We start from the raw sequence: 20,927 nt of genomic DNA, 5'->3' as shown, positions 1-20,927 counted from the left end.
TTCCCTATCTATTTAGGATGTTTAGCTGTGTCCTTAGATGCCACTAGATGCCAGTAGCACCCTCAGTTGTGACTCTCAAATCTCTCCAGACATTGTCAAATGCCCTTGGGGAGCAAAACCACTCCAAGCTGGGAACAACTGATCTAGAAAGTCCCTGGTGAAGAGTTTAGAGGTGCAGATCACTCCCCAGCGCTCTCTCACATACACCCTCCATGAGGAGTATCTGGCTTGCCAGGCACTGATGTTTCTGAGGACGCATCTGCATGCACCCCAGTGATGTTTAAGGAAATCGTGGCTGTGAATTCTGTCTCTGCTGTCACCAATGCCCCATTGCAAGCCCCGGGGGAAAAGGTCAGGTTGGAGGGGTAGGGTGGGCCATTCAGGCGGCTAAAAGTCCAAACAGGATCGTTAGTACAGCAGGTGGCCTCCATGACACTGGATGCTGAAGGAATTTCAAAAAGAGTCTCTCCCAGTGGGCCTTGGCCAGCAGGGAGTATTGATGGAGAGAACCCACCAGGCTAACAGGCAGAACCGCTGGCGTTCCTCCCTGGTCTGCACAGCGGCTGGAGCATCCTTGGGCTTCTGTCACCCAGCACCCTAACTCAGAGGGACAAAGCCATGTCACCTCCCAAGTTTGCCAAAGGGTTTCAGAGCTATGACTCTTTATGTCAGGTTCAGGTCAACAGCGACCTGGGAAGGCTGATAGATCGGAAGGCAGTGGCCCCATTTTTACAGACGAGGAAACTGTAACTTGAATTAGGTGGAGTGACTTTCCTGAGGACTCAAGTCTCCAGTTGTTCATGTTGAGACCCACTGAGTCCAGAGAGCCTAGGTGTTCTTTCCACTCTTAAAAGCTGCTGTTGAAATCGTGAAGTCAGGTGCAGATTTGAAGCTGTTAGATCCCACAGTCGTCCGTCCTGGGGAGCTCCAGGGGACATAGGGTTTCATGGGACATGTCTCTCTCTCTTCCTCCCTCAGGCAGGGTAACCTGGGGAAGAAGAAGGAGCCTGGGGGGCTTGGGGGACTCTTGTCACTCTACACGTGGGGACAGCAGGGGGTTCCTGACAACTGCTCATGCCCCGACATGTGAGCCACTGTTGTCCCTGTGTGTTTTGTCACCTGCTATCCAACACAGCTGGCTCTGCTCTCCGTAACATGGGGCTGAAGCTCTCACAGGGGAGCAGGTCTTGTTTTTGTTTTTGAGAAATGTAATTAAAATCTGGAAAGAGTTCGCCAGTTCCAGAGAGTGGGTAAGCTCCCGCTCTGCGGCTCATCCCCGGCCTGTTACCTTGGCTGCCCTTGAATGCTGTGCTGCCAGGGAGCCTCCTCCTTTGTCCAGAGTAATTAGTGTTTGTTAGTTGCGCCACTTTTAAGGGGATAGGTAACCAGAGTTCAGGAAACTGGCAGTGAAACAAAGTCGGGGGAGGGTGTAGCAGGTGGGGCTCCAACTCACAGAGGCTGAAGGGCCACCCGCATCCTTCAGATGGTCCGGGAAGTTCAGGGATAGTGGGGTTGGGGGGCTCCCAGTGGCCTGGGACTGGGCTGTGGCCACTATTCACTCCCTTGCTTGAGTCTCTCATCAAGATAATAATGAGGAGTCTCTCCTGCAGAGCCTGACAAGGCCCAGGTTTTTAAAGTCTTTTCATTTGATTGCCCCAAATTCTGTGCCTTGTGTATTATCATCTCCATTCGACATGGGAAAATGGAGGTCCAGGCAAATGATAGGTCTTAAATCTAAATACAGCAGCAGTTAACCGGCAGAGTTGATGGAGACCCAGGTCTGCCTCTTGCAGCCACCATGCCATGCGTCAACCTTGATCCTAAAGAGATGGACACCCAGAAACTGGGTTGGGGTCAGTGTAAGGCATGATGTAACGTGAGACATGTTGCATCAGAAAAGAGGAAACTTAACTTGCTGGCTGCTACCCGCTTCCCAGTCCTGGGGCCACTAGTGGCTGAGAGAGCACCTAGCGATTAGCCAGAGGGCATTGCGGTGGGTGGTGATGAAGAATCGGACCACCTCTAAGATAGGCTCAGAACCCTTCTGCACTCAGGGACATTACTGCCTGTAGGTTGGGTGTAGATGTAAATTTTCTCCACCCTGCTGACCTTTACCCTGATTGGCTCCTGTACATTATATTAGCTGTGTGTTTTCTCATTAAACAACATCCTGCTTTGACTGTTCTCCCTGGCCTGCCGGATTGTCCTTGGGGAGGGAGGGCTGGGTGTGGGTGGCCAGTCGACCTTTACCTTTCTTGGCCTGTCCTGGCCGGGGCGTGCTCCCCCAATCTCTCCCACAGGTCCGGAGGGAAGGGGGCGGCTAAAAACCCTGACAGGTCAGGACAGAGATAGCAGCACTGTGTTGGGAGATGGTGGCTGAGGCATTCAAGGAAGACATACCTTCATAACACTTTGCGTTTGGTTGTGGATGACCCAAAGTTAGGGAGACGGAAAGGTGGGAAACAGAAGTGAGTAGAGGTGAGATGGGGAAGGAAACCGTGGGAGGAAGGAGCAAGGATCCTGTGAGCTGAGTGGCATGGAGGGAATGCAGGATGCCTGTTCAGGAGGAGAAAGAGAAGCTGAAGAGGGGTCTGAGCACCTTCTAATTAGAATAATTGGAGGGATTTCAGGGGAAATGGGGAGCGCCAGGGCTTCTGTAACTCCAACCATGATAAGGGTCATTGAGATGGGCTTTTGAAGCCCCAGGGAGGGAGACCAATAGGCTCCCTATTTGCCTTCTGTCCCTAGGCTCCTTCATGTCTCCTTTCGGGGTCACAAGGAGAACTTCAAAAGGCTCTGAGTGACTTAAACAGACCTGCAGACCACAGCTCCTGTTTCACCCTGTGACAAATTGAAACGGCTTGTTTCTTTGACACAGAAGGCTGAGCACTGCTTCAGACGCGCTGAAGTCACTGCCTTTCCTGATCATGTTTCCCACCTTGGCCCGTGACATAGGGATTTCTGACCTTCTGGAGTGCTGCAAAGAAGCGCCCTTTACTCTGCCCCTGTCAACTCACTCCTCTTGGAGACGGGGAGGAGGACTGAGCTGGAGGAAGGGAGCTTGACCGAGCTGGGCCTCCTGGGCCAGCGCGCGCTCTCTCGCTCTCTCTCTCTCTCTCTCTCTCTCTCTCCTTTCCGTAGCTGGTCTAAGGGAAAGTGCTTCCCTCCTGTTTCTGTCCTCAGGGGGAAGCTGCAAGGTGGAGTCCGGCTGGTCTTGGTGACTCATTGGACGGAGCCTCTCTTGACGGACAGTGTGTGAATTGGTCCCAGCCTTTGTCTAGCTACTCAGGTAGGCCTTTGCTCTGCGGACTTGATGCCTCCATTGTGTGAAGTCTGGGATTTCTAGGCTTCCTGGAGGAGGTGCCCACTGTGCTGCCATATGATCTATTATTAGGAATCAATTATTAAGGGATCAGTCAGGTGAAGATGGATTGGAAGAACAGTGGGCAACGAGCCTGCTATTTCCACTCTGTGGCAGGCAGGGAGCCGGAGGTGTGAGATCAGGTGTTGCTGTGGGAGGATGGGGCTGGGGGCTGATCTCCGAGGCCTCCTCAGTTTGGTGGATGTCTGTGTTCGTCAGCTTCCTGTCACTATAACAAATACCTGAGACCATCAGCTTATAAAGAGAAAAGGGTTATTTTGGCTCACAGCATCGGAGATTCCAGTCCCATGATCACTGGGGCCCTTTGCTTTGGGGCCTGTGGCGAGGCAGCCCCTCATGGAAGGGAATGTGAGGGGGAGCAAACCTCTCCTCAAGGCCAGGAGCAGAAAAGACAGGGGAACAAGGGACTAGGGTCCTGCTAACCCCTCAGGGGCATGTCCCCAATGACCTGAAGGCCTTCCACTGGGTCCACCTCATAGAGGAGCTGATTGGAGCTTTGTCAGCAGGTGCAGTGCAGGGCGAGGGCAAGGACATCAAGGGTGCTGTGAAAGGTGGCCTTGCCAGTCTGTCACGGGGTGAAAGCTGGGTCAGGATGGGGACTGCATAAGGGATCCCGGGGGCTGGCAGAAAGCAGGGGGCTGAGCAGGGAGGAGGGCCCAGGAGCCCTCCCTGGAAGGAAGGTGTGAGAAGATGCGGGGTTGGATGAGTGGAGGAGGCTGGAAGTGACGTCTTCAGAGAGAGGCTGGTGGGAGGGAGCGCCCTGGGGTGGTGTCGGAAGGTCGGCTAATCAGAGGCTGGGGTGTTGCTCTGGGAGGATGGGGCTGGGGGCTGATCTCCGAGGCCTCCTGGGTCTCTCCTGGGTTGTGCTGGAAGGTGCTAGGCCGGCCTCTTTGGCGCCTGGCGACATTTCCACTCCCCTACAGCGTGTCCCACGTGATGCCTGATGGTCGCCCCAGACTCATCTGCACAAGACTGACTCCACTGTGTGTTCTGCACCTGCTGCTCTTCCTGGGTGGCTTCTCCCAGCGGATGTCCCTGTCCCCTGTGCAGGGACTGTGCCTGAACCTCTCCAGTCTGAGTCCCATTGCTTCGTCTTGGCCTAACTCCTACTCCAGGACTCTCCTGTCTCCGCATCACCCCCACCTCTCAGCCTGTTGATCTGTGACAATGGCTGCAGCCTCCCTGGCTTTCCTACCCTGAAAAGCTGTCCCCCACCCTCATTTCAGCCTTTGAGGTGCTCCTCCAGGAAGCCTGAGACTGACACTCAGAGCATGTCATTCCTCTGCTCAGTGACAGCTTTTCCCCCCAGCCGAGCCCTCCAGGCCCTTTAGTCTCATCTCTAACTTCATCTCCAGCATCCCTTTCTATGTTTCCACTATTGTCCCCAAGTGCCACATGAGTCTCCTGTTCCTGAGAGTTCCACTGTTTTCTCTTTCCTGAGGCTGTGACCTCAGCCTGGAAGACCCCCCAGAGACGCCCTTTTAACTCTGCCCCATCTCTAGGACCAGCTCGGATAGCACCCTTCCATTGGCCCAGCCTCCATTTGCTTTTCTCCAGTAGAAAACAGGCTGCCCCCCCTGGGAATTCCCGAAGGACTTTAAGCAAACCCCACACTGTTGCAGTATTGTCTCAGCTCTGACCAGCGCCATGCCATCCTGATTACCCCTGTTACACCCTGAGCAGCTGAGAGTAAGAGGCAGGTGCTAGTCTGTTCCCTCCGTGCCCCCGAGGTACCTGGGCAGAAGAGGAGCTTTGGAACCTGTTAGGGACCAGTGGGATTCCAGGCTGCACCACTTGGAAGCTGTGTGCCTTGGGTTCATTTCTGAACCACTCTGAGCTTCAGGTTCCTCATCTGTAAAGAAGGACGACGATACTGATTTCCCAGCACCACTTGGAGTGTGGCAGAGGCAAGCAGTGGGCTCTCACCTGGCACAGGGAAGGGCCTAAATGAATACCTCCTGTCCCTTCCAAATCAGAGTTTCGAATATGTGGAAAGAGAAACGGAATGGAATGAATCAGACGCTACTCACAACGGTTTCCAGGAGTGCCTGTTTCCTGGGCAGGGGAGGGAAACAAGGACCAAAGGAGACTTCTTCTCTCTTCCTGCACCCCCCCAACTTAAAAATAATATTTTTAGTGGTCAATGGAGCTTTACTTATTTATAAGTCGTGCTGAGGATCAAACCCAGTGCCTCACACAGGCTAGGCAAGTGCTCTACCACTGAGCCACAACCCCAGCCCCCAGCTTTTTTTACTTTGAAGATTTTCTTTAATGAACATCTTGTATTTTTTAAGTTAGAAAGCATTTTTATAAGCAAATGACTGTGCATACACACACGTGCCGATGAACATTTAGGTGTGTCACACGCACACTCATTCATATTGAGAAGAGCTGACCACTCTCGAGCATTTCCACCCAAAGACTGCTAACTAAGCCTGCTGTCCTCTCTCTGAATAGTCCCGAGGATCCCCGATGCCCCACAGAAATGCCCCTCCATTTCCACATCCCATTTCCTTTCTTTCATCTCCAGGACAACTCCTTGGAGGAAAAGCTTTAATTGCTGTTTTCCAGCAGGGTTTGCAAGGGCACGCAGGCCGTGTTCAACCATTTGTCTCTTCTGCTGGAGGGGGTGATGGGCGGGACAAATTAAAGTAGGGTCTCCTCGGGTCTCATCACAGTAGCAGCTCTGCTCTCCCTGAGGTGGGGAGCCTCAGGCCAAGGACCTGGGAAATGCAGAGGCCACTCCAGGTCCCTAGAGGTTGAGGGATGCCGAACCAGGGCAGGTGCAGAAGAAGGAAGGCCAGGTGCTTTCCCCTCTGGTCCTGGCTCTGCTGTGTCCTTGCTTTGTGACTGTGGGGAATGCCTTGCTTTGTCTTTCTGGCACCCAGCTTGGTTCTCGGGAGTACAGGAATGCAACTCCTATTTCCCGGTGTTCTGCAAGGTTAACTGAAGTCATTAAAGCCCCTAGCCTCTGAATCTGCGCATGCAGTAAAGGTTCACGAGGGCCCCCCGCCCCCTGCCTTTTCACCGTGTTCCTCACAGGTCTGGGGAGTATGCTTGTTAGAGGATGCTGACATCCAACCGACACCCATGTGGCATCTAATTTCTGAGCAAGTACCTACTAGGCATGGCCAGATGACACGGAAATGTGTGCCCCTGTTCCCCAGAGAGGATAGTCTCGTGGATCTTGAAAAAGGCTGAGGGGATATTTAAAATCCTTCAGTCCAGGAGGATTGTTGAGGCAGAGCAGGGTCCTAGGGAGCACTTGCCAAAGGCTGCAGAACACTCCAGAAAGCAGCAGGAGCATCCCCTGCCCAAGACCTGACTCAGCCTTGGCCCCTGAGTATTGACACCCTTCTTTCACAGGTGAGAAAAGAGAGGCCCAGGGAGTTCAGGGAGCATCTGTCTCCCTGAACTGGGATTCCCTTCCGTGGAAAGGGCTGGCTGAGAAATAAAATCTAGGAAAAAAAAAGAACGATGAAAAAAATCAGAGAACACAAAACATATTTCAAAAGTGGGGGTGGGGTGGGCTAGCCGAGCTTCTATACTAATGGCAAAATGGAGCCCACACCTGCTTCATTTATATTGGATGACATCAAAGGCCTTCCATAGAATGTTCTTCTCCAAGAAAGGTTAAAGGTGGACTGCCCAGTTCCCAACGGGTTATGCTCATTTCTGGAGCGACCACGAGAGCTCTTCCTAGCAGAGCTAAGGCAAAGCTCACGTGCCTTGGGCAATCTATTGCACGGAGAGCCACAGATAGTTCCCAAGGTTAAACTTAATCACCGGCTTCAAGCCGAGAGAAGATCCTCGTGTGTTTTCATGGATGGCTCCCCACACATCTCATTCAAAGATACAGCTGCTGCCTGAGCTGGGGAATTCAGGACCCATTTCTAGGATGAATGAGTGAACAGGGACGGAAGCTCACTCGCTCTGGTCTTCAGAAGCATCTAGACCTTCCCAGCCTGCCACAGTCTGTCCTCCCAACTGCTGTTGTCACTGTGTCGGAGCCGCTCTCATTTCTGCATGCCCTGGTTCGGATCCCTGGAGTGGACTCCAGAGCCCACAGAGGTCCTTGGAGTAGAAGCAGACGTGGACACCTCTCCGGCCCTACCTCTGATCACCGAGTTCCTTCTGGAGGTTCCTCTCCACTCCTTGGGCTCCGGGTCTCGCTTCCCTTTCCTCCTATGACCCTAGTGGTTTCCCCTCCATGCCTTACTTTACTGAGTTTTTTCTTGCCCTTCCCTTTTCTGGAAAGTTCTTCCTCAGCAGCGACAGTCTTTGGTTCTAGCTAAGCATGACCTCCTCGGAAGGAATCAGGTTCTGGGTTCCCAAAGCACTGGAGCTGGTCTGTTACCATCCCTGTCTGCTACCATCACAAGTGTGGTCCTGGAGGGTGGGAGGGTGAGACTGACAGGCCTCTGAGACCCCAACTCCTAGCCCTGGACTTGGTGTGGAGGAGACGCTCTGGATGCCCTTGATGGTTGGCTGATCAACTGAGCCCAGCTCTCTGCTCACCTCTGGGAGCTGGGGCTGAAGTACGTGTGGTGTGGGTGGTTGACTGGGGAGCATGTGGGGCGCTGAGATGAATGGGCTATGAAGCCTGGGGAGGAGGCTGGGTTTGACAGGGAGCTTTAGTGGGAATCCTGGCCAGCCTGGGACCATGAATATCATGGGTGCCATGGTGGAGATGGCAGGTAGAAATTATCACGCCTGTTAACATGTAATGAATGCCTGTTATGTGCCAAACTCGTATTGGGTTCACCTGGTCCACATGATATTCCTGTAAAAAAGTAACTTCCGTCATCACCTTCATGTATTATTATCCTTATTTTGCAGACAAGGACTCTAAGATTAAGAGAGGCAGTTCACTCATAGACACCAGCTATGGCGTGGAGGAGCAGGGAGGAAACCCAGCTGTTTGGTGCTGCACTCTATCCCTCAGGTATCTCGCTCTATTCACATGACATTCAACAGAATGATGGCTTCATCTGCCAGAGTCTTGCTGAGGCTAGTCCCAGAGCCAAGACTATAAAGTGGAAAGGGACCTGCAAGGCATGAAATGAACAGGTGCCTGGTAAAGAGCTCAGATCTCTGCAGGCGTGTGTGTTGGGTATAGGTTTAATAAAGACCTTGTCACCACGTTTTAGGCATGGTTGCTGTGCGCAGAACTTGTCAGCGTACCAAGCTCTTTTCCATTCACTGTCCTGTTTGATGCTCACACCTGCCTAACGATGCTGGTATCATTATTTATGGATGAGCTCAGGTCACTTTATTGTCACTCTCTGGTTAAGTGGTAGGACTAAGAATCCAATGCATGTCCATTTCCTTGTCTTACCAGTGCTGGGAGGTCTGAGCTAAGTTCAATACTGACAACCCCCTTCCCTGTGCAGAAGAGATGGTTGGAACATCTAAGGGTCACGAAGGCCAGGTTGGAGGACTTGACTTACATCTTTGGGTGAATGGGCTTATTAAAATTAAACTCTAGAATTGGACTCATTTAACCATGCAGTCGCAGCAGCTGGAGTGGGACAGGACACTGGGTCCCCGTGTGGAGGGTGTGCCCAGGTTAGCCTCAGGACAGGGAGGAACAGAGCAGGCAGTCTCCCTCTTCAGATGGAGACCACAGGAGCTCATCTGAGCCTTCCTGATGTATTTTTCCATATTGGACAATCAGATAAGTCACGTCAGCCCCCAGAGACACCGAGTAAAGGTGACAGAGGGAGGCCAGTAATGAAATTGCCTCCACAGGAAGGAAAGAGGTGATATCAGAGTTACATTGATCACATTCCTTCCTTTAGGGGGAAATATCAAGAGTTGGGAACAAGAGTTCCCACATAACTATAAGAAGTCCTGAAAATTCCTAACCACAATTCTGCATCCACAGGAACTTCAGCTGGAACATGGCCAATATGTTCCCTTCAGGCCTGTGGGAAATGAATTCCTTTTCCTTTCTGGGCAGACTTTGGCAGAGGAGAGTCAGGCAGAATTTTCTAGTTGATTAAGTGTGTTAGAAAGTTAAGACAAGGGCTTTCCTTTACTGAGCAGGAAGCTATCATGGAAAAGAATGGCTTCTTAATGAGAGATGCCAAGCCACAAAATAGGAGATCATTCTGAAAAAGGTTTTGTAATGTAAAGTTTGCCTGATGGCTCAGAAATCTATTTTGAGCTGAGGTGCATGTCCTGAAAACTCAATTTGAAGTAATGTAGGAATTGTCACATAGGCTATGCTGATAGGACCTGGCCCTTTGGCATCTGGGAAAGTGCCAGAAACAGGAATGTCACTGTCAGCTTCCTCTACTTCTGCTCTAAAGCAGGTCACCAGACTCTCGTGTGAGAGTTGTCCTCCTTGTGCACCAAGGAAAGAAGCATCCTATCCCTGAAGACCCAGGGTCACAGAGAAAGATCTAGACTTGCTAAGTCCCCAGCGGATCGCCTCTTGACCATACCCTCTTTGACGTGTTGTATCTCTTCACAACTACACACTCTTTATCACACTTAGCAGAAAAACACACAAGCTCACCTGTTTCCTTAGGTCTTTATTTTCCTTTTGAAGGTTCCCATGTCACACTAAACTTACAGCAAGTGAGTTTATATGCTTCTCTCTTGTTAATCTGCCTTTTGTTAGAGTGACCTCAGTTATGATCTTAGTGATGAGTGAGTAAAAGATATTTTTCCCACCTTGCAATACCCAGGAATAAATTAAGTTCAATTAAAATGATAATTATTATTTGGAAAACATCAAAATACCAGGGAAGGCATTTATGCCTTTTTTAGAAAATCAGATTTGCTGAAATATAGTTTACATACAATAAAATTTACTATTTTTTGAAATTTTTTAAATTTTATTTATTTATTTTTTAGTTGTGGTCGGACACAATACCTTTATTTTATTTCTTTATTTTTATGTGGTGCTGAGGATCGAACCCAGGGCCTCACCCGTGCTAGGCGAGTGCTCTACCGCTGAGCTACAACCTCAGCCCTTAAAATTTACTATTTTTAAGCATGTAGTTTTGACTTTTGACAAATGTATGTAGTCATGAACTCACCAGTAAGAACTATTGGTTAGAAAAATATCCAAATCTTCATATAGCTGCTTATGCCTTACCCTCCCCTCCACACACCTGCCAGCAAATACCTGCAGAATGTTAGAGGAGGATCAGAGGTCTGGGACCCTGGACCTCAGAGGAGGAACACCAGGCATGACCTCAGAGCACCAGCAGGACCACGGAGGAGGAACGCCAGGCAAGGCAGGACTTCAATAAAACTTCCAGAATATTGTCTTTCTAGGCCTTACTGCATGTAACTGATTGCTTGTGGAATCATACTTTTGATTAAGGAAAGGTGTGCTTGAGAATCGCCCTTCGACCAAGGAGAATCCTCAAGGGAGAGGAAAACCCGTCACCAGATAGCAAAAGCATAAACTCAGATTCCTAAAGTAGCCGGAAACACCAGAGCCACGCTCCGGTGGCTCACACACCCACCGAGCTCCCATTGACGCAGCACTTTAGTTAGAAAGTGCTTTCTCGAGCATTTTACAGCTTAGAAAGTGCTGCGCATCCGTTAGCTTGCTTAGTCCCTCCCTGCTGGCCTGGGGCTGAGCAGGCCCCCCAGTGAATTTGTGTACAGTTGGATCATAAAGCTGTTCCTCCCTGCCGGCCTCTCCCTCGCCAAGCACGGGCCACGGAGGACAGCTCCTCTGCCATCGGCCTGGAGATTACTCAGTGACTATCCATCATGTTTGTGGATAGCGCCTCCTGCGCTGGGCACAGGGTGAACTGCAGAGTCGGGTCCAACAGTAACTTGGAATTCTGGGCTCCGCGGCCGCGTGCCTGCTGCTCTGCCTGGGACTGGCAGAGTGTGAAGAAGTGATGTGGCAGAAGAATCCAGAATGCATCCCAAGAAGGTCTTTGCTTTCTTTTTCTAAAGCCTAATTGTGGAGTAGGGGGAGAGTCCTCAGGTGAGTAAAGGGTGGGGGGCGACCTCCTCCCCTCTCTTCAGGGGGTGAACCCATTACCCTGTGAAACTACATTACCACGCTCTATCAAAGCCACTTGGGGCGATGGCTTAGCAATCGTAGAACCTAGATCCTGTGGTAACTGTGGCATCAAGTTGCTGTTTGCTCTTGAATAAGCCTATTGCCTTCTCTGATCTTCAATGATATCACTTGTAAAAGGAGGCCAGTTGTTGATTTATGACTGTCTCTAGAAATGACATTGTAGGACTGTGTGGGAGGGCTGCTAAGAGGAGGAGATATGGGAGAGCAGCTCCAGTAACTTGAGTGCCGAGGAGGAGGGGCTCTCTGTAAGTGCTCTGAAGTCATGGGAATCTCAGCAAACCAGCGCCCCCACCAAGGTCTCCATGCCTCTCTCCATCACTCCCCCCACCTTGGGCTTCCTCCCCTAGGACCCTCTTGGGGCCTTCAAATTGAAGCCCCCAAGGGATTGCTGCAGTGGGTCGTATGAGACATTGATTCCAATACCAGCCCCGGCCCTCACCTTCCCAGTGTAGTTTTCTTTTCTGATCTGTGTCTGCAAGAGAGATAAGGCAACCTATGCCCCAGAGCTGTTGGAAGGGTGAAATTGGATGATGTATAATGAATGACAGCTACTATTAAATAATACTAGCATTTTAGTAGCCAGGGAATCAGAGACACTGACACTGTCCCCAACCTCCCCCATTCTGGTCCTTAGGAGCTGCCAGGAGCAGCATTAGAAATGTACCTTGACTGTGTCTCTTGGAAGTGATTCCTCCCTGTCTCCCTGCCAAGAACAGGCGCAGGGCGAGAAGCCCGGGAGTTGCGCCCCAGACCCACACTCACCAGCGGTGGGAAGGAAGCCCCTGCCAGTGTTCCCTGTGTGGGTGTTTGTGGAGCACTGGCTGGGGCTGGGGTGGTCCTGAGCAACCCCAAAGGTTAAGTAAAGAGAACATGGGACCCCAGCTCCCCGTGTCTCAAGGGTTGACAAGCGGTGCTGGGGTCCTGGGGTCTGGGGGGCACCTGGTGGGATTCCAGGAGTTCCTAGCAAGGCTGCTGTCACTGCTGGTAAATTCATTACTTGCTGATGTGCAAAGCCAGCTCTATCAAATGGTAACTGGGGCAGGAGAGGCCAGAGAGACAGGGAGGGACAGGCACCAGCAGGACTCATGGTGGCCACGCCTTTCGAGGTCCAGCTAGTGTGCGTTCCTGCAGCCCAGGCACAGGGGCTTCCCAGGCAGATTGTGAGTGAGGGAGGGAGAGAGGGAGGGAGGGATGGGCACAGCACCATCTCAGCATGGTTGAGGGGTGCAGGCAGGAACACTCGGTCCATGTTTTAGGGACCTGGGAGCTCCATAGCCTGGAGGAATCTGGATGTCCCAAGTTCCCAAGGTATCTTATCATGTTAAGAGGCAGACTCTCCCATGTGTGCACTACTTCAGGGGCACTACAAGGGCCCAGCATTCAGCAGTTGGGTGGAAGATGCCATTTGGCATCGTTGTAGCAAGTGCTTCTTGTTCACTGTCAGGTTTATCTTGCACCAAGGAATCTCAGTCTGGAAGACACCAGAGCTCAGGAAATCACCTATCCGGAATGCTTCTAAGAAAGTAAATGATAATAGGTGACATTCAGAGTTATCTTCCAAGGTTCAGGCATTGTTCTGAGTGCTCGATATGTTTTTTTCTATTATCACATCCATTTTACAGATGAGGAAACTGTGGCTTGGAGAGATTGTGTTGCCTCTAATGCCACTGCCAGTGAGTGTCAGAGTTGGGCTTCGAACCCGGGCATCTGGTTGCAGAGTCCACTGTGGTGACCCCTGCAGTGATTAGCCTTGATGAAGGAGATGAGGTTCTACCTGAACTCACAGGCCAGCAGTGGAGAAAGACGAAAAATTAATGAGCCCATAAAATCATTGACAGCTGTGAGGGAGACAGGAACTATTTTGGATACAATAGGCAAGGAAAGACTGGGTGGGGAGGGAATTCTGGGGGTGGGGAAACCTGAGGAAGGAGAGGGGTGCCTTGCAGGAGGTCTGGCCAGTGGGAAGAGCCAGCCCAGGGCTGCCCGGAGTGCGGTGAGTGCGGAGGGGTGGGCGCCAAGGCAGAGAGGCAGGCACCAAGGGGTGGTTTCAGGAGGATGGGCCTCAGGTGTCCAGCAGAAACTGACTAGAAGCACCCAACTGGGAGAGAAGAGAAGTAGAATCGGCCCAACAGCAGGCAGTAGCGGGGCTCAGGCGGACCTCAGGGGTAAAAACTGATGAACCAAATCAGGCGCCACAAACACAAAGCCGAAAGCAGACTGGTGGGGAGGCTGGTTCTAGGCTGGGAAGGTGTGCAGGAGACAAGCCCAAAGCATCTTGAAGCATCAGGAAGTCAGCAGGTGCCCAAAAGAAACCCCATGACTAGGGGGTCACGTCAGGGGGACACAGGGGTAACTGAAAGAGTGGCCGGTAGTCAGAGCTGCAGCAACCTGGGCACCGTGGTAAATACAGTGATATCATAGCGTAACCCAAATTGTAAAGTAAATCTCCATGCATGCATATTGATAGGAATGAAAGGCTGAATAAATAAATAAGTGGGATAGAACAGACAAAGCTCACATGCAGAATTCCAAATAAGTATGTCTTCTGCCCTCAAGGAGGTGAGAGCGGAATGTAAATCCCCCCACAAGGGTGGACAGTGCTGTGACTTCTCTCCAGAGAGGATGGCATGGAAAGGGGTGGGAAGCCCTTGAGCCCTTCCCCTGCCAGATGATCAAGGTCCAGACGCACAGTGGGGAGTCCTGATGGCAGGATGTACCTCCCCTGCTAGGCTGTGGCCAGCCCTGTGGTCCCCCTCCCCAGACCCACAATCTCCATCCGACCCTGAGAAAAACATCAGACAATGAGGAACATTCTACGAAACACCTGGCCAGTCTCCTCAACACTGTCAAGGTCACTCAGAGCAAAGAAAGTCTGAGAAACCATCACAGACAAGAGCCCCAGAAGACCTAACAACTAAATGTAACGTGACGTCTCAGATGGGATCCTGGGACTGGAAAGGAAAGTCATGTTAAGAACTACGGGAACCTGAATGAAGTGTGGACTTTGATAAATAATAAGTGTTCACTGTAGGCTCATTATTTGTGACAAAGGTCCCAGACTACTATGTAAGACACTGATAAGAGGGGACATGGAATGGGGGCGGGTGGGGAGGGATCCCATAGTATCTTCATTTGTTTTCTGTAACTATAAAGCTATTCTAAAATTAAAAGTTTATTTAAAAAGTTCAGCTGACTGAGTTCATTCAGTGGAGGAAAATAATAGCTCTGCATGCTTTTTAGAATATAGATTTCCTTGTTTCCAAAAGTAATAGTCATTATGAAGTATCTAATTTTGAAAAAGTGACATTATTTTTTTAGCTACTTTCAGAGGATAGGGATGAACGTGGCACATTTAGAAAGATACTGGAGTCATCTTTAGATCTCACATTGGTTAAAATTTATTGACACTTAGAGCTAATGTTGGTGTCTCAGTCAGTTCCTGCTGCTATAACAAAACACCTTAGGCTAGGTAATTGATATGGAACGGAAATTCACCTTGCACAGTTCTGGAGGCTGGAAGTTCAAGATCAGGGCATTGGTGATTTGTGTTTGGTGAGACCTCCCAGATGGAGCCTGCTGTGGTTTGGACAAGTGTCCCTTAAAGGCCCATACTTAAAAGTCTTGGTCCCCAGTGTGGCAGGATTGGGAGGTGATAAAACTGTAGGAAGTGGGGCCCTTTGGGAGATCCTTAGGTCACTGAAGGCATGCCATCAAAAGGGATGCTAGACCCCACACATACCCTCTCTCTGCTTCCTGGTTTGAGATGTGAGTTATACTCCTCCTGCCATGATGCGCTTACCTTGCCGCAGGCCCAAACCAATGGAGCTGCCCAATCTTGGACCTGAACCTCCATGACCATGAGCCACAACAGACTTCTCTTTACGTGATAAGTAGCTGGGTGTCCGGTATTTTGTTATAGCAATGGGAAGTGGACCAATAGCACCCCTTGCTGCACCCTCACCTGGCAGGAGGGGTGGAAAGGTATTTATTTCCTGGAGCCCATGGGGGGGAGGGGTTCCTTTTGCAAAGGCACCAATCCCATTCACAGGGGAAGAGCCCTCATGACCTAATCATCTCCTAGAGGCCCTGCCTGGACAACACTGCTCTGGGAGTTAAGTTCCAGCATGAATTCTGGAGCCACGTGACACCAACATTCAAGCCAGGCTTTTGACTATAGTATTGAAAGTCAGGCTGGGCTGATAGACAGACCTGGGTTCAAAGTTCACCTACCAGCTGTGCAGCTTTGTACAATGACACAGCCAACCCTCAGGACCTTGATTTCTCCCTTGGAAAAATGGGAGCCAAGTGTCTGCCTCACACTTAAGACTTTTGTGAGAAGGAAATGGGGTAAAACACAGAAAGCACTTTGCAGATATTGAGAAGCTCCTGGACCCTGACACGAACATCACAAGTGACGACAAGCAAGGCGCGTTCAAGCCACCCCCACCATCTGCTTGGCTATGATTGGAGTTGTCCTGGCTACTTAAGCCTTCAGAAGTGCATAGGTCACCTGAGTGTAAGGATGGCCTTAAAGAGAGGCCTTAGCCCAAGTAACTCCATTTTGAAACAAAACTGCAGTCCCCACCAGGCACTCCAGTATGGTCATCAGGCACAGCCTGATAAAAGCAAGTCACTTTCACAACCCTGATAGAACTCAGAGTGAAGTCTCTGCCATCTTGCCCTCACCCTGATGAAGGCAAGAGGCGAGAGATCAGGGCGGAAACCACCAGACCAGATGCCTTAACCTCAGGACAGATGAGGTCACTGAGAAACCCAGCAACCGCTGATAGGGATTCAAAGGGCGGTTGGAAGCCCCCAAATTTAGTATAAATGATGGAGCAAATGAACAGACATTCAGCCAGCTGACACCGATGCCCACATGCCGGAGAGCCTGATGAGGACCTAGACTGACATCCCATCTCTCCTCATCGTTTACCTGATCCTCTGCATCTTCCTCACCGCTCTCAAAACTTTACAGCCACATCTTGACCCTGATGAGAACAGCAACTTCTCCTTAAGACCCTCTCCTCAGCCAGCCATCAGCTCCACTCCAGGAGAAGCCTGCCTCAGTCCCTGACCTGGTCACCGCGGTCTGAGTGAGTGTGCATCTGCTGGACTTAAGGCCTGAGGCTGAGACTTTAGATCTGTCATTTGAGCCTAGCATGCGGAGGGAATGTCTGTCATTAGCCTGTCATGATTAAGAGCGTTTGCAGTGCTTAGAATTAACCTAGAATTGTTTGCTGTCAGTTGATTATGTCTATTGCAGTGCCTAGCATAAGGATGGTCATTTTCTTGATTCAGAACCTATAGAGGGAAATTGTATTGAGTGATTTGAGTGAATAAACATTGAAAAGGCAGAAGCGCATAGACATTCTTTATTTCTCCCCCTCGACTGCGTAAGTCGCAACTTTGCCGATCACAACACTGAGGATCTTCATCTAAGTCAGTCAGGTTCCCAGGCTGGGGATCAGAGGTGGACTTTCCATCTCTCCCAAGTGCCCAGGTGACAGGGAGGCTGCTGTACAGGTCTGCAGGATGAGGCATGGGGATCTGGGCTGTGGAGTTGACCCTGACCAAAACTACCTCATGGGCTGGGGGCCAGTGACCCTCCCTCCCATTTGCAAAACAAAGCAAAACAGAGAAATGAGAAGTTGAAACATGAGCCATTTCCTCTCCAGGACCAATGGCTTTGCGTCTTAACATGAAACAGCCGGTCCACTCACGAGGTCTGTCTGCCACAGCCGCAGGCCCAGCCGCTAGAAGCCCTGGCAGAAGCTGCATCCCTGGCCCTGCCTGGGTTCCCAGGAGCTGACCCTGAGCCCCTCAGCCCAATTGTTAAGGTTTGTGAGAATCCGAGTGGACCACTAAACCTCGAGGAAACCCAAACCATATCCCCCAAAGCCCTAATTTTACAGATAAAACTAAATGGAACAAATTACATTATTTCCATCTGACTTCCTTTCCTCGTGGCTTATTTCGACACCCATGAAATAAATTGCCATCTACCCCCCAAACCAGCTGCTTCCAGTCACAGTGAATGGATCATGGTTTAATGAAGACAGCCATCTGTTTAGGGGTAAAATTCCTAATGAGGCAATATGTCAATCAGAACAAACTCAGCCATTGAGTCCTTAGGGATCTGTGACTGCTGGAGGGAGTGCAGTCGGGGCCACGTGGAATGGTCTGCTTCTAAGCATGAGACAGGGAGAGCCACCCAGCTCTGGCCTGGCCCACACTGGACGCCAACCAAAACAACTCACTTCCTCAGGAACCCAGTATCCTGAGAAACACGTGCCCCTCTTAGATGTCTGACGTGTCACTATTTGCCAAGTGTGTCCACACCAGGCACCTTAACCCTCTGATGCTCACCCCTGTGGGTAGGCCTCAGGGTCAGAGCCACAGGTTCGGTGACATGCTTAAAAGGTCCTGGCCAGAAGGCAGTCAAATGAAGCCTAGGATTCAACTCATGGACCTCCCAGGGCTGCCAGGGTGCCTGTGTCCTATTCAAGTGACCATCTCCAAGGTGTTTGTGAGACCCCCAAATTATTGAGAGATTCCACTCTACTCACCAGAGGCTGCAATCTCTGTGAGATCAGAAGCCTCTGCCTCTGTGAGATGTTGGTGGGAAGACACTAATACCCTACCAAGCAACTGATGTTCTGTAGAACATTCTAGTTGAAGAGAGGGCCAGCTGGCTGGGACACCACTCCTGTTTTTCACGCTCCATCAGTGGTCCTGAATCTTGCATGCAGTAGGCACTCAACACATAACTGGAATGGCGAAAGAATCCACAAGTAACCCTGACAAGGTCTTACTAACGCCCCACCCTTAGATCTCCAGACAATTAGTTGTGCTTCGTGCCTATAATGTAAACCCTCAAGATGTTATGTGTTTATCAAAAGCCTTTAAATAAAGACGATGCCCCCCCCCCCACTCACACAGGAAAATTTGTAGAGTGTTTTGCTTCATCCCAGGCCAGCCCCAGACCGTCCTACTGTAACAGGTTTGCTAGGTATAAATGGTCATCACTCTTTATTTCAGCCTCCACTTCCTGTTCCTCTAGAGGAGGGGGTCAATTCCACAGATGCCCCCCACCCAGCTGCCCTGCCCACCACTGTTTTGGAAATTGTCTTTCCTCATTTAGCTACAGAAAGCTCCATGCTTTTCTTATCTGTGTGAATTCTTCACAGAATAAAGATATTTCCTCTTTGCTGCAAGTCTTTTTGCTTTATCTTCTATCATGTTGTTTTTGAATGGGATCTTGCTCTATTATCCAGGCTGGCCTCAGACTCCTGGGCTCCAGCCATCCTCCTGCCTCAGGCTCCAGAGTGTTGGGATTACAGATGTGCACCACAGCACCAGCTGCAAGTATTTTTTGTATTTGTTCCCCCCCCCGTGACCCCCCCACGACGACCAACCCCCCCGCGGCCCCATCCCAGGTGTGGAAACTTTAAATATGGCTGGTATCTCCCTGTCCACTGTTCTCCCTTGAGCTTTCTCCTGTTATTGCTATACTTAGTAATCCCCCCACGTATGATCAATCTTCATGTCTAGCTCTCCCAGTGTTGTGTGTATTGATAACCTGGCACTTACTTTCCCCACCGTGATCCATTTGGGATGTGTTGGTTGTGTGGAGTGAGCAGCTCTGATCTTGGCTCCAGACCTCCTCATCCTCCCTGTGACCGAGAGACCCTCCCAGAACAGGCAAACACTGCACAGGGTCCTGGGAGTCTTCAGTAATGTTGTCTAACATTAGATCCCAGAAAAGGAAGTCTTCATGACGTCAGTACAAGAGGAAGAAGAAATGAGACGAGGAGTTGTTAACACAGTGCCCTGAACACAAGGTCCTAAACTCTGCCCACTCACGAATCCAGAGCCATTTCTCTTGGAGGTCTTTTGGTCACCCAGCTGCAGCCTGGGATCAGCACCCTCTCCTCCAGGCGCATGGCCCCTGACTTACCTGCCACATTATTAGCTACTTGGGGTGCTGCTGGTGCATATTTAATGAATGAAAAAAATTATTGAATAAGTGGCACCTGTAAAGTCCCATTGGGCACCTGTCATGTGTGCTGAGCACCTGACCCTGTTTCATAAATGATCACAACGCCGATTAAGGGGTTGATGACTATCACTCCATTGACCCTCCTGGAAACTGAGGCTCAGGGAACTCAGTTTCTTAGAGCTTCACTTTACAACGATTCAGTGCATCCTGACCTTACGTGGGGACTTCTTGTTCAGAGGAGGACACTGAGGTCCAGGAAAAGGCCCAAGGTCACATTGTCCCATGCTCTGTGTCTGTCTCATATTGCATACGGAATTGGACTGCGCCAGGGTTCCTGAGACCTTCGTCTTGCTCCAGCTAGGCTTCTAGTGGGACAGGTCATGATCTTGACTATAGTTGATTCCCTAAAAATAATGCTTGATATGAGTCAGTCTGGACCACAACACCAACACCAGTAAACACATCTATGGAAATTTCCACTTCTCAGATGCTGTCACTTCACTGTCTTGGCTCCATTAATTCTGTCATTTTTGAGCATAGATGAAGTTCAAGGCTATTGACAAAAACTCCTGCAGGGCTGTTTAAATCATCAGAATTCTCATCTGTATGTACAAAAGGAATTACTGACCTTGAAAATTCCATGTCCTCTGTTGTGATAGTCAATTTTGTATCGACTGGATTAGGCCACAGGGTTCCCAGACATTTGGTCAAACATTATCTTGAGTGCACCTGTGAGGTGTTTCTGGATGAGATTAGCTTTTGAATCAGGATACGGAGTTTACCAGATGGCCCTCCCTAATGTTGTTGGGCTTTGTCCAAAATAACTGCAGACCTGAATAGAACAGAAAGGCTGAGTAAGAGGGAGCCCCCTCCTGCCTGACACTGCACTGGGACGTTGGTCTTATCTGGTCTTCTGACTTGACCTGAGACATGAGCTCTTCTTGGTCTCACCATCTGCTTGCCAACTGCAGACCTTGGGACCTCTCAGCTTCCGTAATCACGTGAGACTGGGGAGTGGGGACCAGAGACTGAACCCTGGGTGCTTAATCACTGAGCCACATCTCAGCCCTTTTCATTTTATTTTATTTTGAGGAAGGGTTTTGCTAAGTTACTTAGGGACTTGCTCAGTTACTAAGGCTGGCTTTAAACTTGCAATCCTTCTGCCCTAGCCTTCTGAACCACTGGGATGACAGGCATGTGCCACTGTGCCTGGCCACATTCTTATAACATACACACAGGACTAATGCATCTGCATATAAAGGTGGTGTCTCTCAGTATTCATCAGGGGAACACGTGCTTCCCAGGAGACAATCGGCTCTTTGCTCAGTGCTTGTTCTTTCTAAAGTGCTCCTCTGGGCATCTAGTTTGATCCCTCCCCATAAACCAGAAAGGGGCAACTGGCACCCCACATTTTCAGATGGGGATATTGGGGTTCAGGCAAGCTAGCATATTTGCTGCTGGCAGCACCGGTTGGTTTCCTACTC

General features: G+C 50.3%; 1 long non-coding RNA gene across 1 annotated transcript; it reads left to right on the top strand.

The window, feature by feature from the left end:
* The first annotated feature begins 2,290 nt into the window (after positions 1-2,290).
* Positions 2,291-12,528, top strand: LOC124090384 (uncharacterized). Its single transcript, XR_006851080.2, has 3 exons — positions 2,291-2,468; positions 3,184-3,289; positions 8,222-12,528. It is a non-coding gene; the product is annotated as an uncharacterized LOC124090384 (long non-coding RNA).
* The last annotated feature ends 8,399 nt before the right edge of the window (positions 12,529-20,927 follow it).

The sequence above is a fragment of the Marmota monax genome, unplaced genomic scaffold, assembly GCF_021218885.2.
Source record: "Marmota monax isolate L192 unplaced genomic scaffold, Marmota_monax_Labrador192_F-V1.1 WCK01_AAM20220418_F8-fsc00017, whole genome shotgun sequence".
Lineage (NCBI taxonomy): Eukaryota > Metazoa > Chordata > Mammalia > Rodentia > Sciuridae > Marmota > Marmota monax.
The sequence above is the reverse complement of the archived record's forward strand: the minus strand, read 5'-3'. Positions and strand labels throughout refer to the sequence as shown.